General features: G+C 36.6%; 1 protein-coding gene and 1 pseudogene across 4 annotated transcripts in view; one reads left to right on the top strand and one right to left on the bottom strand.

Moving 5' to 3' along the window:
- Window positions 1–16,146, bottom strand: part of Zfand3 (zinc finger AN1-type containing 3) — a 316,019-nt gene that overhangs the window by 192,057 nt on the left and 107,816 nt on the right. The gene's annotated exons all lie outside the window — the stretch shown is intronic.
- Window positions 7,928–8,028, top strand: LOC124096783 (U6 spliceosomal RNA; annotated as a pseudogene).

Genomic DNA, 16,146 nt, shown 5'->3' on the forward strand with positions numbered 1-16,146 from the left:
ATAGTGAGGCCTAGTTCAATTAGTCCTTGCAGTTAATTTTTTTTTCCTCATTTTTCCCCCTTTACTCACTGCCTACATACTTCATTCTACATCCTCTGCAAAACAGTAAGACTTGTTTTTCTTTTAAATCTCTAATGAGACTTCTAAAGACAACCCATTAAGTCCCAATTTCTTGTCAAAGGAACGATTATAGCTCTGAAATCATTTATACAATTCAAATTTTGACCCAGACTAATCCCAGGAAATGTTTTTCACTCCCGTTTAGATATTCTAGTTGGCACTCTTTGTTTAGAAAACTCTTAATCTTTATGTTGCAGTTTACATAGCAGCAAAAAAACATCAAAATAAGGAGTTCGAGGGGCTGAGATTTTGGCTCAGGGTAGAGCGCTTGCCTAGCATGTGCAAGGCCCTGGGTTCGATCCTCAGCAGCACATTAAAATAAATAAATAAATATATTGTGTCCAACTACAACTAAAAAAAAAAATTAAAAAGGAGTTGGAGATGTGGCTCAGTGGTAGAACACTTGCCTGGTTAGCATGAGGTCCTGAACCCCATAGTGGACGTGGAAAAGGAAAAGGAAAAGGAAAGGAAAGGAAAGGAAAGGAAAAGGAAAAGGAGAGAAGAGAAGAAAAAAGAAGGAGAAAAGAAAAGAAGAAGAAAGGAATAAAAGAAAGAGGGAGAGAGAGGATTGTGCCAGTATAATAAAGTAATTTTAAAAATTCACTTGGGGGAATTTGCAGGGAAATGGATGGCATTAGAACAGATTATGCTAAGTGAAGCTAGCCAATCCCTAAAAAACAAATGCCAAATGTCTTCTTTGATATAAGGAGAGTAACTGGGAACAGAGTAGGGACGAAGAGCATGAGAAGAAGATTAACATTAAACAGGGATGAGAGGTGGGAGGGAAAGGGAGAGAAAAGGGAAATTGCATGGATATGGAAGGAGACCCTCAGGGTTATACAAAATTACATACAAGAGGGAGTGAGGGGAAAGGGAAAAATAATACAAGGGGGAGAAATGAATGACAGTAGAGGGGGGTGGGGAGGGGAGGGGAGGGGAGGGGAGGGGAGGGGGGATAGTAGAGGATAGGAAAGGCAGCAGAATACAACAGACACTAGTATGGCAACATGTAAATCAATGGATGTGTAACTGATATGATTCTGCAATCTGTATACGGGGTAAAAATGGGAGTTCATAACCCACTTGAATCAAAGTGTGAAATATGATATGTCAAGAACTATGTAATGTTTTGAACAACCAACAATAAAAAATTAAAAAAAAAATTCACTTGGGATCCCATGTGTTCTTAGGAGAAGGGTCTCTAAATTGAAAGAAAGAGAAACTATTATCTGGAATGGGAAGCCCAAGTTAAAGAAGGAAAAACAGGGCATTTTCTCTCTCCTCTCCCCCCTCCCCCCCCCCTCTGCACTTTCTGATCATTATGCAAACTGTTTCCCTCTGCCACACTCTTCCTTCACAATGTTCTGCCACACCTCAAGCCCTGAGGAATGGAGCCAGTCTTTTATGGACTAAGACTTTTGAAACCCTGGGCCTTCAAATAAACTTTTCTTCCCTAAATTTGTTCTGGTCGGGTCCTTTAGTCACAACAGCAAAAAAGCTAACTAAAACACAAATAGACACAAAACGAATAAATATCCCTACCCCTATACAGAGATGAGATATTAAGTTTTAAACCACCTTCCCATAAACATTTATTAAAAAAAGAAAGAGCTGGGCATAGTGGCACATGCCTATAACCCTAGCTACTCAAGGAGGCTGGAGGTAAGAGGATTCCAAGTTTGAGGTCAGCCTGGGCAACTTAGTAAGATCCTGTCTCAAAATTAAAATAACTGGGAAGGTAGCTCAGTGGTGGAGCACCCCTGGGTTAGATCCCCAGTACTGGGGAAAGGAGGGAGTGGGGAGGGGAAATAACTTTATAGAAATGAAAGCCAGAAGATTTCATCTAAAAAAAATGAAAAATGTGGCCATCATTAGTAATGAGTCAAACCGAAATTGTGTTATAAGATTCAATAAGAACATCAGTTATGTTGATCTCCAAAGGAACATAATAAATCATAAGGAAATAACAGATAAAACCAAAATCAAGGAAAATTCTACAAAATAACTCACTTGTAATCCTCAAAAGCACCAAATTCCTGAAAATCAAGAAAAAATTAAGGAACTGTTCCAGAAGGAAAGAGATTAATATTATAAGGTCATATGCTATAAAATACATACTGGGCTAACTGAAAAAAAAAACTGAATAGGGTATTAAAGATTAGACGGTAACAAAATCTTGTTAATTTCCCAAGATTTTGACCACTGCACTGGGGGGTCGTGGGGAGGGGAGTGTCAGGGATTGAACCTAGAGGCACCTAACCACTGAGCCACTTCCCAGCCCTTATTATTTTTTATTTTGAGATGGGGTCTCAACAAGTTGCTTAGGTTGGCTTTGAATTTGCAGTCCTCCTGCCTCAGCATTGCCCTTTTGCATGATGTTCTACCTCATCTTGGGTCCAGAGCAGAGGAGTGGGCTATTTATGGATTGAGACCTCTGAAACCATGAGATCCAAATAAACTTTTCCTCCTCTACATTGTTCTTGTCAGGTCTTTTGATCAAAGCAATGAAAAAAAGCTGACTAAAAAAGGGAATGATGGAGCATATGGTTGGCAACCTACTCTCAAAAATGATTCCATAAAAAAGTTTTTTGTGGGCTGGGTTGTATCGCAGTGGCAGAGCACTTGCCTAGCACATGTGAGGCACTGGGTTCAATCCTCAGCACCGAATAAAAATAAATATATAAAATAAAAGTATTGTGTTTTAAAAAAAAATTATTTGGGATTTTTTTTTGGGGGGGGGAGTATTGGAGATTGAAACTCGGGGTACTTTACCACTGAGTTATATCCCTAGTTCTTCAAATTTTTTATTTTGAGATGGGGTCTTGTTAAGATGCTGGGGCTGGCCTTGAACTTGCAGCCTTCCTGTTTCAGCCTCCTGGATTGTTAGAATTACTGGTATGTATCACTGTAACCAGCCGTGGGTTTTTTTGTTTTTGTTCTTTTAAAGATGAAAAAAAGAAATCAACTTAGGAGTCTGGAAAACCTAGATTCAAAATCAGGTTCAGCCTCTTACAAGTATAAAGCCTTGAAGAGAATATTAATCCCTCTAAACAAAGCTCTGTTTATTCCATTAAGTAATGGGGATCAATCTGTGGTGAGTTAGGTGATGTTTTATAAGACACCTCAGCACAATGCTTAGCATTAATATATGCTTTTTAACTGAAAGTTATAATTTTTCTGAAGACAAAATCAGATGTTTCATTTCCACTAAAATACTTGAAAGAAAATACCCAATCCTGTCCACAAGAGGCATTATAGACTTTCAGCCATCACGTACAACTGCCATTTCTAAATCCTACTGTGAACAATTCTATACCACAGATTCATGGTCTGTTTCTGCTTTTGCACAGAAGGAAATTCCAAAGGCCAAGCTCCACTGTCTATGTTTCCCCTTCATCTACAACCACAGAGTCTAATTACAACCACACAGTCTAATTTAAAGTTATGTTTTAGTCATCCTTAAAGTTATTCTGGCCACAATGCTTCACCTTAGTCCACAAGGTAGTATAGTAGTACTTAGAATCCCACTCTCGTAATACTTTAAAAAAGTGATTCACATCCAAGGCAATGCATGCTTATATGGCCTTCAGGGAGTAGAGTTTTCTTATTTCCAAACTGAAAGCAATGAGGAAAGAACTGCACAACACAAAGGAAAAGAATGATTTTTATCACCAGTAAGCAACAGAATGACAATCACATAAGGAAGGCATTTAGAAGCCTCAAATGACCCTCGTACACCTTCCAGAATCAAGAAATGGATTTGAAATGTTGTTACTTAATATAAATGTTATTGGAATAGTTCTGTTTTATTTCCCAACTATATTTTGCCTTGTACATATACATTAAAATAGTGTAACTCAAGTTCAGTCCACATATCAGTGCCACCCTGCAAACTGTCACTATAATAAGAGAAGTAGAGAAATCAAGGGTAAAAATTTACAAAATTTTATAATAACCTAAAAGAATACCTATGTTCGATATAATATAATAATTAAAGAATAGGATTTATATTTTATGCCTTTATTGTTACCGATTCTTAATCTGGTAATATGCTTGATACACAGTATCTTATTAAATCCTCATAGCAAGCCAAGTCCTGCTACTATTCTCATTCTCCAGATGAGGAAACTAAGGCTCTGAAAGGTCATATAACTTACCCAAATTTCAGAGTAAATGATATGCCTGACTTCTGAATCAAAGCCCTTAATCATCAAAGCCACAGGATCTTGAAAACTACATAAAATAGGAAGAGAAAACTGTCAACTTACTTAGAACTTACAGGAAAAAGAATTTTTGAATGCATGATGAATCAGATGCTGTTCAATGAATATGGGTATTTGGTTCGGTTCTATGGTATGTAAGACAGAAAGTAATAAAGATGGCTAGCTATCTCTTAGGGACTGTGCAGTCATCCATACTGTTCATGCTTCTGCTTTGTTCTTTCTGGCAAGGTTTTCCTCTGCTTCAAACTACACACAAGCACAGAAGACCCAGCCAAAACATACCTGTGTATTACCAGTTTAAATTTCCCTCTATGTCTATTAAAAGTGCACATTTCTCCAAAGTACCACAGAGATTATGGGTAAGCTACCTCATGAGTCAGGCACCTCAGAGAACCTACCTACAAAAGTTAGAAGTCATACTACCTGATTCTTGAGAAGATGGTAATAGTGTATATAAGGTTTGAGTAAAGAGTTGACTCAGGGTTTTGTTTTACAGGAGTTAGTGAAAAAGAAGAATAGAACAAAAACTGTGGGGAAAGGGAATGGAACAGAAGGAAAAACAGAACTGTAACAGAACAAACAAAAAATGGAAGGATTTTAATGTATGGAACACTGGCTGAAGCCAAAACTTTTTGACAATTCTTCTAGGAAAATAGGATTTAGAAAATAAGAGACTTTGGGGCCAGAGGTGTGGCTCAGCGGTGGAGCACTCGCCTAGCACACGCGAAGCCCTGGGTTCGATCCTCAGCACCATATAACAATAAATAAATAAAATAAAGGTATTGTGTCCAACTACGACTAAAAAAAATAAATATTTTTTAAAAAAGAAAGAGAGTTTGTAACTGAGATCTTGGCAATACTATGGGAAGATAAGCACTTAACAGCTACCTTGTATACCCTGCATTACTCACTTGTCTTGTAGTATAGAAGAATTCTATATCCAATAAAGCGATCTCAGAAAGATTTGACAGATCAACAGGGAAACTTTATTAAATTCTACATTCAGGGAGAAAACAGCAGAACGTCAAAGAAAAGGACTTTGGAATGAAGGAGGCTATCCATTCAGAAGCAGAGTAGCAAACTTTATAGGGGAAACTTTTAGAATTGTCAGTGAGGCAGGAGGGAAGCCTAAAAACTAGAAATAAGTGATAAGTTTAATTTTGAAGATGGAGGTGAGTGAAAAAGAACTCTTAGGATAGATGATTAGCATATAACTTGGAACTCAGTAAAAACCTAGATAAGAGAATTTTGTGCACCTAGAATGAAGCAAGTAAGAGAATATGGCAGCCTTTCCCAAACTTTTAGGTAAAAGGAAAGGCATGCACATGGGAAGATAGCTTCAAGGTTCAGAGATAGTTGTTTGAATGTCAGCAGAGTACATGCTAAGAGGATATAATTCATGAAGAGTGAGCAATTCTGCAAAAGGAAGGAAGTTACAAGCACAAGTAAACATCCACAGAGCGGAAGGTGTATGTGAATGTGTGCTGGCAACAAAGACCTGAAACACTCGTCTCATTATACATTTGGCATTCGAGGATTTGACATTTGGGGTTTCAGGGTTCACTGCATATAATAAATGATTTTGCTAAATATGAATTTGAATTGTCTTTATTGCAGGACAGCTGTGCCAGCTTGAGTTCCTAGGCTGGTAAGTGAGCCTAAGAAAACCAGCTTAGTATAGTTTCATGGTTTTTATTTAACACAGAACCTCAACATGTACAGTAGTACTGTCCCCATTTTAAGCTAAGAAAACTGAGAAAAATAGATGCTACTCTAATATCTTGAAGGTTTCAAAACACATCTCCCACAAATTTCAAGGATTTACTGTACAGTTATTTCAATATTTATGCCTATCTCCCAATTAGACTTTAAAAGGTTCTGTGAGTAGGGAATAAATATTTACTTTCCCTACAGTACTTATTGTAAGGCAATAAGAATAGTAGACATTTAAGAAAATTATCTTTAAACAAATGCAATTTATGTTCATAAAGCACTCATTCTCAAGTTTCAGATGCCCAGGTTTAAGTGACCTCAAGAAGAAAATAGATTAAATTAGAAGACTGAAGAACTTGCGTCTATTTAGTCTCAATTTAATTCTAGGTCTAGTCTCAACTTAGTAGAAAAACTCAAAATACAGGCACAACAAGAAAGCAGCTCCAGAAAATGTTTTCTACGAATCAAAGGTTCACATTTATATTTATATATTTCACCATTTCCATGAAATTACATCCATTTCTACCCATAATATGTATCCATATCATTCAAAATGACATTATTTGAATGGTGAAACAACACAGATGAACTACTACAACCAATAGAAAATACATGATTACGGGTAGGGATGTGGCTCAGTGATGAAGCACTTGCTTGACATGCGTGAGGCCCTGGGTTCAATCCCCAGCATTGGGGGGAAAAAAAGAAAAGAAAAAAAAACATGGTATGTTAACTACTTTAAAAATGTTTAAAGTAAAACTTAGTTTTTAACACTGCATATATAACAACAGCAAGATAGAATTCTGGGACTTGTGGCCATCTATGAGATTCCAAGCTAACATTCCTATTCTGATGAGGTCAGACTAAATGCCTTTGCAGAGACCCATCACTACTATGGAGAAATTGCATTAATAATAATGATCAAACATTTTATATTGCTACACATGAATGTCACAGGACTAAACAGAAGCTTGATTTGTGGACTGCTGTATTGTGTTAGGCTATGCTGCATCACATTGGTTAAAACTGCAGCACAAAAGCAAAGTCTGGCATTTAAGAGAATTCTGAAAGTAAAATGGGAATGCTACATCTTGGTACTCATTATTCCATTCTACTCAGGAAGGACTTAGCTCTTTAATTCTTCACAAAGTAACCCTTTCACTAACACCTTTAACCCTTGGCACTAATTTGTTTAGTGCCAACAAATTAGCACTAAACCTGAGTAAAAAATTGATCTTAGAACAGAAGGAAAGATGTGGGATTCTGCAGCCCTTTAACCCTGCTTGTACCTTAAAGCTAAGGTTCAGGGTTTACCTTTGAGGATAAAATTATGGAAACCAGCCATCTTAAGGCTTGGAAAATACCTTGGGTAAGGGGGAGCTTTGAAGAGAAATTTCACCATAATTCACATCTACCCATACGGAAATTCACCTTTGTTAAACGTGAAATAAATATAAGGTACATTCACCTATCTGGGGGTCTTTAAAAGCCAAACAAGGCATCTTACAAGTGTGGAAGAAACTCTAATTTATGTTTAACCAAAACTTCATTGTTAGAACTATGTCAGATCAATTTTGTTTCTAAGTAAAAATCAATTCTAATTCTATCTTAAGTCAAATATTTAGCTCCCAGGATTGATAATTAGAGAGATAGTGATATAGCATGATTTTTAAAATTTTTTCATTTAATATTTCTCAGTAGACCTAAATGAGCAATTTTTCAAAACTCCTATCTATACTGAAACTTTACCAGTCTAAAAACACATGCCTAAAAAAAGACTAACATTAAAAAAAAATTCTGTGACACCTTTTCTGCTCATAATTCTAAATTCTTCGCTCCAAGAAAAAAAAAAAATCAAAAATTTAATTTTGGTGCTCACTTTGGCAGCACATATACTAAAATTGGAAAGATACAGTGAAGATTAGCATGGCCCCCGAGCAAGGATTACACACAAATTCATAAAGCGATTTTTGAAAGACAATGGAATGAATCTGACATAACTCTCCTATGTACATATATGGATACACCATAGTGAATTTCAACATCATATACATCCACAAGACTGGGACCCTAATTAGAATAAGATATACTCCATATTTGTATAAATATGTCAAAATAGACTCTACTGTCATTGTATAACTAAAAAGAATAAAAACTTTTTTAAAAAATCTAATTCTGAATTCCACTGATTCAGTTTCCCTATTTGATTTGTATACAAGATTTCTGGACTGACTATAAGGAAACAAATCATATAGTATAATGCCCTATATGTCCAATACATAGAATATTTAAATTTTCTCCAAAGGCACAAGCATAAAATATCCCACTAGGAATATGTACCAGGATTGTGCTACCTTTCCTTATAATTTCAACCTATATACAATTTGCATATGAATAAAGTACTGACAAGTTTCCTACATCTTATCAACAACTAGGATATAGGTTCTACTACATTTATTAGGTAAAAAGCAGGTAGCAACTCTATTTGCATTCTATTCATTTACTTCAAACACATGCAACAATTTTCCCAAATCATTTCAGAATACTACAGCCAAGTTTTCTGCTTGAGTGAAAAACAAATCTAGACCACCTGTTGCAGTCTGGATTTTAAATGTCCCCCAAGGGTCCACAGGCTCAAGGCTTGGTCACCAATTTCAAGGCTTGGCACTGTTAGGAAGTGAGGCCTATTAGAAGAAAGACTACTGGGGGGCATGCCATTGAAGGGAATACTGGGACCTGGCCACATCCTGTTCTTTCTGCTTCCTGACCACCATGAAGTAAGCAGCTCTGCTCCACTATGCATTCTTTGCCACAATGCTCTGCCTTCACCACAGGCCTAAAGTAACAGGGCCAAGTGAACCATAGACTGAACACTCTAAAACCAAAAAACAAAATAAACGTTTACTCCTTATTAACTGATTTTCTCAGGTATTCTGTCATAGTAACAAAAAGCTAACAAACCACCCAGGATTGTTTACCAACTGCTTCTATTATTAGACTGTGCATATTAAGAAGAAATAATGTAAATGCCTACAGGTTCATACTTTGCCTAATGCCTCACAAAATTAATTGATCCTCACAGATCTCCTGTATGACAAGTTATCATCATCCTCACCAAACAAAACAACAATCTGAGAATTTTAAGCCATTTGACAAAGGTCACAATAATGAACAAAAGGAGGGCTAGAATTCAACAAATTTAAAAAAAAAAAAAAAAGGTATCTAGTCCAGAGCATTACAACAAAGGTATAATATATGGCAAAACATTTCCCCTAGAATTGGCAAGTGATGAAAAAAATAATTTGTTCTAGAGGGGTTAAAAATGTGTTTTTCCTGAAAGATGGAGGAAACTTGCTCAATACATAACAGAAAGACTATAATATCATCTCAAACATAGTCATCAGTTCTAACCACATCAGACCAAGATAGCAACAGAGGGATAAGTGGCCAGGAAAGCCATAGGCCATTTTGTTTTTCTGAAATGAGAAAGATCTTCAGGTAAAGAAATTCCACAATCATTTTTTTACTCCCAGCAAATACTATGATCTTTAAGGACTGTCCGTTCTTATCTACAATTGCTTCCTTCCTCCCCACTCTCCATCTTAAGGTCTGGTTTCCACACCAACTATTCTTAATGAAACTATCCTAAAGCATAATTCTTGATTTGAAAGCTAGAGCCTCAATGAAATATATTAAACCACCTTGAAAATGTGTATAAAATTATAAGCACTTTCACATTCTGATAAAGTCACAGATTTCCTCAAATTTTGAAATGTTGGGACTCAAAAGATAAATACTGTTCTCTAAAGTTACAAATGACAATATTAATTATTAAATATGATGATCATTATTCATTTATTTTAATATCTCTATCTCACTTGATACCATTTAACACTCAAGCTTCAAATCTTAAAATAACTCCTTTCTAAAATCTAGGTTACTGGTATCATCTAGCAACTGACAGTCACACCTCTGTGACTTGATATATCTACTTTTCTTTCCCTCTAGAACCTGAGCATTCCTTATACTCCTATATTACTTGCCTACATCAGTAATTCTCAAAGAGTGGTCCCCAGACCAAAACAGCACTTGGGAACTTGTTAGACATGCAAATAGCTCTGGCCCCACTCCATGCTGACTACATTTTAAACTCCAGGGAATGGGCCCCAGCAATATGTGCTGTAACAGGATCTCCAGTTATGTGGGTATTTTAGAACTACTGCATAATGAGCCTAATTCTATTTTGCCTTTCAAACATTTAATGAACACCGAGTATGTGAAAGATCTCATTTTAACATGGAAATTTCAAAAACTGATTTTAGACCTTTCACGCCATTCCAAATTCTAAGTACACCACAGAACATATACAGTTCCTACATTACCCAAACCAAAGTCATCAATACTTCTTCACCCCCAAACCATGCTCCCACCACAAATCAATATTCTTATCTGTTCAGCAGCTGAAAACCCTACAGTCCCATTTACTTCTTCCTCTTTTTTTGCATGTGACTTTCAATGAGAACCCAAAGACTCTTATCCCAGTATAATTTAGATTTCACCCCTTGTTCCCCGTTCCCATAAGAACATCCTAATCTGGGATTTTATGATATCTACTGCACAAATCTAATTGTTAATTTCTCCAGAGACAAGTGGCAGAGCCAGAAACGAACCCAGAGGCTACATGATTCCAGAATCCAAGCTCTCACCTATTAAGTTACATTGTTTCCTTGGAGTATACTAAAGCACTGACATCATTTAACTCCCTAATTTTTTAAAAAATATTTTGTTTTCTAGTTGCAGTTGGACACAATACCTTTATTTTATTTACTTATTTTTTATGTGGTGCTGAGGATCAATCGAATCCAGCACCTGGCACGCGCTATGCCAGCACTCTACTGCTCAGCCATAATCGCAGCCCCTTAACTCCCTATTTAACACATTAAATGGCTTAAAATCGGTTATTAGTCCACAACAGAACTTATTACTTTGGGTGAAAAAAAATGACCCAAATAAGAGGGTCAATCAAAACTGATCCAGAACAAACAAACATCACAATTAGCAGGCAAGGACATTAAAACATAGTGAATAACTATTCTGCCATGTTCAAAAAGTTGAACAGGAGATATAAAAGATATAAAGACTCAATCTGAACCTCTAGAGATGAAACCTGTAACTTCCAAACTAAAAAATCCCCAGGAAATTACAAATTACCGGACTGGTAAACATGAAGATGTAACAAAAGAAACTACCAAAAACAATACAGAAAAACAAGAGGAGGATATAACAGCCTCAGTTAACTATAGATAGGATAATTTCAAGTGACCCAATATATGTGGAGGAGATTATTAAATGTGAAGAAATAACAACTGTAAGGTTTTCATATTCAATGAAATGTATAAGAATAGCAGCCCAAGAATTTCTATGAACTGCAAGTATGAGACAGGCAGAAAATTACACCAAGGTATATCATAATTAAATCACCTGAAATCTGTCATAGAGAACACATTAAAGCACTCAGGGAAAAACATACCTTTTAAATACAGAAGAAGAAAAATAAGGACAATAGATTACTCATCATAAACAATTCAAAAAAAGATAATGGACAACATCGTTTAAAATACCCTGGGGGGGAAAGACCAACTTATAACTGTATACCCAATGCAAATATTTTCAAAACAAAGGCTACAGGCCAAGCACAGTGATGACATCTTTAATCCCAGTGACTTGGGAGGCTGAGGCAGGGGGATCATAAGCTGGAGGCCAGTCTTAGCAATTTGGCAAGATCCTCTCCAAAATAAAAAATGAAAGGGCTAACGATGTAGGCCAGTAGTAGAGTACCCCTCAGTTCAATCCCCAGTACCATCAAAAAAAAGCAAAGCTAAATGAAAACTTCTTCAAAGTTTTAAAAACAATTTATCACCAGTGGTGTTCCATGATAAAAAATGATAAAGGAAATTCTTCGATAGAATGAAAAATGATTATCCAATAGGAAGAGCAGTAGACAGTTATTACAGTTAACTATAAGACTTTTTTCTTAATTCTCTTTAAAATATAATTGACTACTGAAACAAAAAATAGTAACAAGGTAGTAAAAGTTTCATAAAATATACAAAAGCAAAATGTATGACCATTGGGTATGTGGGAGACTCCCCGCTGAAGTTAAGTTTCCATCTCCAGAGAATATCATGTAATCCCTTACCCCTCCTCTCCGAAGGATGCCAAGCCAAACAGCGCCAAATTCAAAGGTTTTCTCAACCAATCCCCGTGGAACACAGTGTCCTCTTGATGTTCTTGAGTCACCCTGCCAACTGGCACCCACCACATGGCCTACACAACCCTTCTTAAGCCGAAGCTTGCAAGCTCACAGCTCTCTGCCCTCTTCCTTTCTGCTCTTTGCCCTCTTTCTCTGTGCCCTCTTCCCTCTTCCTCTTCTTTCTCTCCTCTCTGCCCTATACTATAACCATTATTTGGATCCATAGAAAGGATTCTTTATATGGCAAACATGGTAAAGGATTATAAAGGATTCTTTATATGGATCCAAATAATGCAAAAGGTTATCAGATTTAAAAAAAAAAAGTGAGATCCAACATGCTTCCTAATAAGAAAAGCATTTTTAAAATAAATTTATTTGTTAATTTATTTGGTAATGAGGATTGAACTCAGGGGTGCTTTACACAGAGCTACATTCCCAGTCCTTTTTTAAAAATTTCAAACAAGGCCTTGCTAAGTTGGTGAAGCTAAGGCTGGCCTGGAACTTATGATTCACCTACCTCTTCCTCCCATGTACCCAGTATTATAGGCATGTGCCACCACACTGGGTTAAAATTTATTTATTTTTAATAGAACATATTTACAGGGCACACTGTGATAATTCCATACCATCTTAACAAGTAATGATCTAATCAGGGTATTTCAATTTTCTTAAACATTTATCATCTTTGTGTTGGGAACCTTCAAACTCCTTTCTTACATGATTATTTGTTGTAAATTATAGTCATCCTCTTGTGCTGTAGAACATTACAACTTATTTATCCTACATTTTGGTACCCATAATCTCACCTCCCTTATTCCCTAGCCCACCATTTCTAGTCTCTAGTGACCACTATTTGAAATCAATTTTTTAGGTTCCACATGAGTGAGAACATGTTCTATTTCTCTGCCTTATTTAACTCACTATCCTCCAACCACCCATGTTGCCACAAATGACAGAATTTCATTCCTTTTTATTCATGTACCACATTTTCTTTATCCATCTGCCTGCCCATGGATGAACACCTCAGGTGATGCCATTATCTCTGCTATTGTGAATAGTACTACAATAAACATGGGAGTACACGTATCTCTTTGGTATACTGATTTCCCTTCCTTTGGATATTTATCCAGTAGCTGGATGCCTAGATCACAAGCTAACAATGACAATTCACAAAATCCTGAGTCATAACGATAGCTTATAAATCAGAAGTGAAAGTGTCTCATTCAGTCACACAGAGCTCAAGTATTCCTACATAAAAACTGACCTTTACAACATATTTTAAAAAGGTTCCCTTGGTTGCAGGTTTAAATAAAAAATAAAAATAAAGCTTGTGTGCCTTAATTTCCCCCATCATTCTCCCACTCTCAATCTCTGCACAGAACACCTTGTATTTATTTTCATCTAAAACACACACATAGAACCCAGGCAGGCTTTCAATAGTGTTACTAAACAAAGCACATCAACCCTTTGAGACACCAAAAATACCACTCCTATATTAGGCTGGTTCTCTAAACTTATAACAAAACTAGAGTAAAACTGAACAAGAACAGGGAATTAAACAGCAATGCCTTGGGTGCCCACATATCTCAGTGAAAAGCAGTACAAAAAAAAAAAAAAAGACTACGTCTTCCTTAGCTCAGCATATTAACTCCAAAAAAAAGACTGCTTAAAATAAAGTCATATATTTAACTATTATAAAACAGTATTTGAGATGACATTAATTTTTGTTTTACAAATATACCATTTGGTGTGTCCAAAAAGTAAGTGATTTCCACTAATAAGTCTATGTCAATGATGTTCCCATGCAAATTTTTCTGTTGCCCCGAATTACCTGCTTCCACTATATGGTTTACCTGTAACAGGGGTCTTTTTGATTTGTCCTTCTCTGTCCCCTCTCTTTTGCTCTTCTTCCCCTCATTAATCCCTTGGCTTAATCTTTACTTTAGATTCACCTAACCCAGAATATCTGGTGCCCTTGTAATGCCCCTCCTTAGTCTTTAGTTAACTGGCCACAGAGGGTATTCCTGACATTGATGCCCATTGATGACAAAGATGCCAATGAACACACAGCCTTCCTGCCCTACTCTTTTCCCCAAAAAAGCCCCCTGTGGCTGGGCATGGTGTCACACACCTGTAATCCCAGAAGTTTAGAAAGCTGAGGCAGGAGGATCTCAAGTTTGAGGACAGCTTCAGCAACTTAGCAAGGCCCTAAGCAACTTAGCAAAACCCTGTCCCAAAATAAAATAAAAATAAAAAGGAGGGCTGGGGTTATGGCTCAGTGGTAGAGTGGTTGCCAAGCATGCATGAGGCACTGGGTTCGATCCCGGTACCACATAAAAATGAAATAAAGGTATGATGTCCATCAACAACTAAAAAAAAAAAAATAAAATAAAAAGGACTGGAGATATAATTCAGTGGGGAAAGTGCTTCTGGATTCAATCATCACCAGTGTACTCCCCCCACTTTAAAAAAAAAGGCTCTTTGATCCCCTAAGATGAAGCTTTGAGGAGCTAATCCCTCCATCTTCTTCAGGGTCACCTTTGATTAAACCTGATTCTTTCCTACCAACTACTGAGGCAGTACCAGGCTAGACATTCCAGTAAACATCCCCAGCCAAAAAAGTAACCAGACTGTCCTTATCTAAGCTCCTAAACTGCTATCCAAACTATAAGAAGCAACATCTCTAAAACATAATACCTCAGTCATCACATTTACAAGTTTTGACTTTTAATGAAGACACACTGGGCCTAAGGGAAGGACACAAAGTTTGTTCTCATTTGTGTTCCCTCCCCACCCGTGTGTGTGTGTGTGTGTGTGTGTGTGTGTGTGTGCGTGCGCGCGCGCGCACATTCTTTATATATTAAATTAGAGACAGATTTCACTGAGTAGCTGAGCACCTCACTTTTGCTGAGGCTGGCTTTGAACTTGCGATCCTACTGCCTCTGCCTCCTGAGCCACTGTGATTACAGACATGTGCCACCTTGCCTGGCTTGATGTCTTTATTTCAAAGCTTTACATTCAATCCTATTTTTTCTTCAAAGTAAGTGGTATGAAAAATGGAAAGCATAGAATATGTCAATCCTAAATTCTAGAGTTTACTTGACATATCAAATAAAAACAGAATTACAATATTTTTACAGTAGATGGAAATACAATACCAGAATCAATTTATGGAGCTAACTAATAAACAATTAGTCTATGGAGGTCTAATCAGAAACACCTGTATTTGAGTGAAAAGTGCAGCTAAACTTCAAAACAGTCTTAAGCCATTGGTGGCTAAAATATTATTATCACCTTAAAACAAAACAACATTCACATAAGATTACAAAACTTTACATTTTTCTTCATGATTTCCAAGACTCTTTGGGGAGGAAGTGTCCCTATTATGTTGAAAATTTGGCTTTCCATATTAGAAAATCAGAGTCTAACATGGACTTCCTAAACATGAACAGCTCAAAACTCAAAAAAATGCAGCAGCCACTGGTTAAATTTGGAGAATTTTGCTAACACATATCTCAAATGATCATGAAGGAAAAAAAATAGATTAAAAAAAAAAGACAACTTTTAAAATTTAGTCACACAAAGGAATTTAGAAAATCATTTTGTGAAGGTAACCTTTACTATTCTTTCTTCCAAAAGGTGCTAATCTTTCATAAGGGATCTTGTTTGTAAGTAAAAGAGTTAAAACCCTATCTTCTTATTCCCAAATGAGTATCAGTCCCACTCAGAAGTGCCATGTTTTATTTAAAACATATTCTTTCTCAGTAACCACTCTGTTCTAATTGGCAAGACAAAGCCAGGTCCCTGAAGCACATAGCTCATTACATTCAGTTTGGA

This window comes from Marmota monax, unplaced genomic scaffold (genome assembly GCF_021218885.2).
Source record: "Marmota monax isolate L192 unplaced genomic scaffold, Marmota_monax_Labrador192_F-V1.1 WCK01_AAM20220418_F8-fsc00127, whole genome shotgun sequence".
NCBI classification, from domain to species: domain Eukaryota; kingdom Metazoa; phylum Chordata; class Mammalia; order Rodentia; family Sciuridae; genus Marmota; species Marmota monax.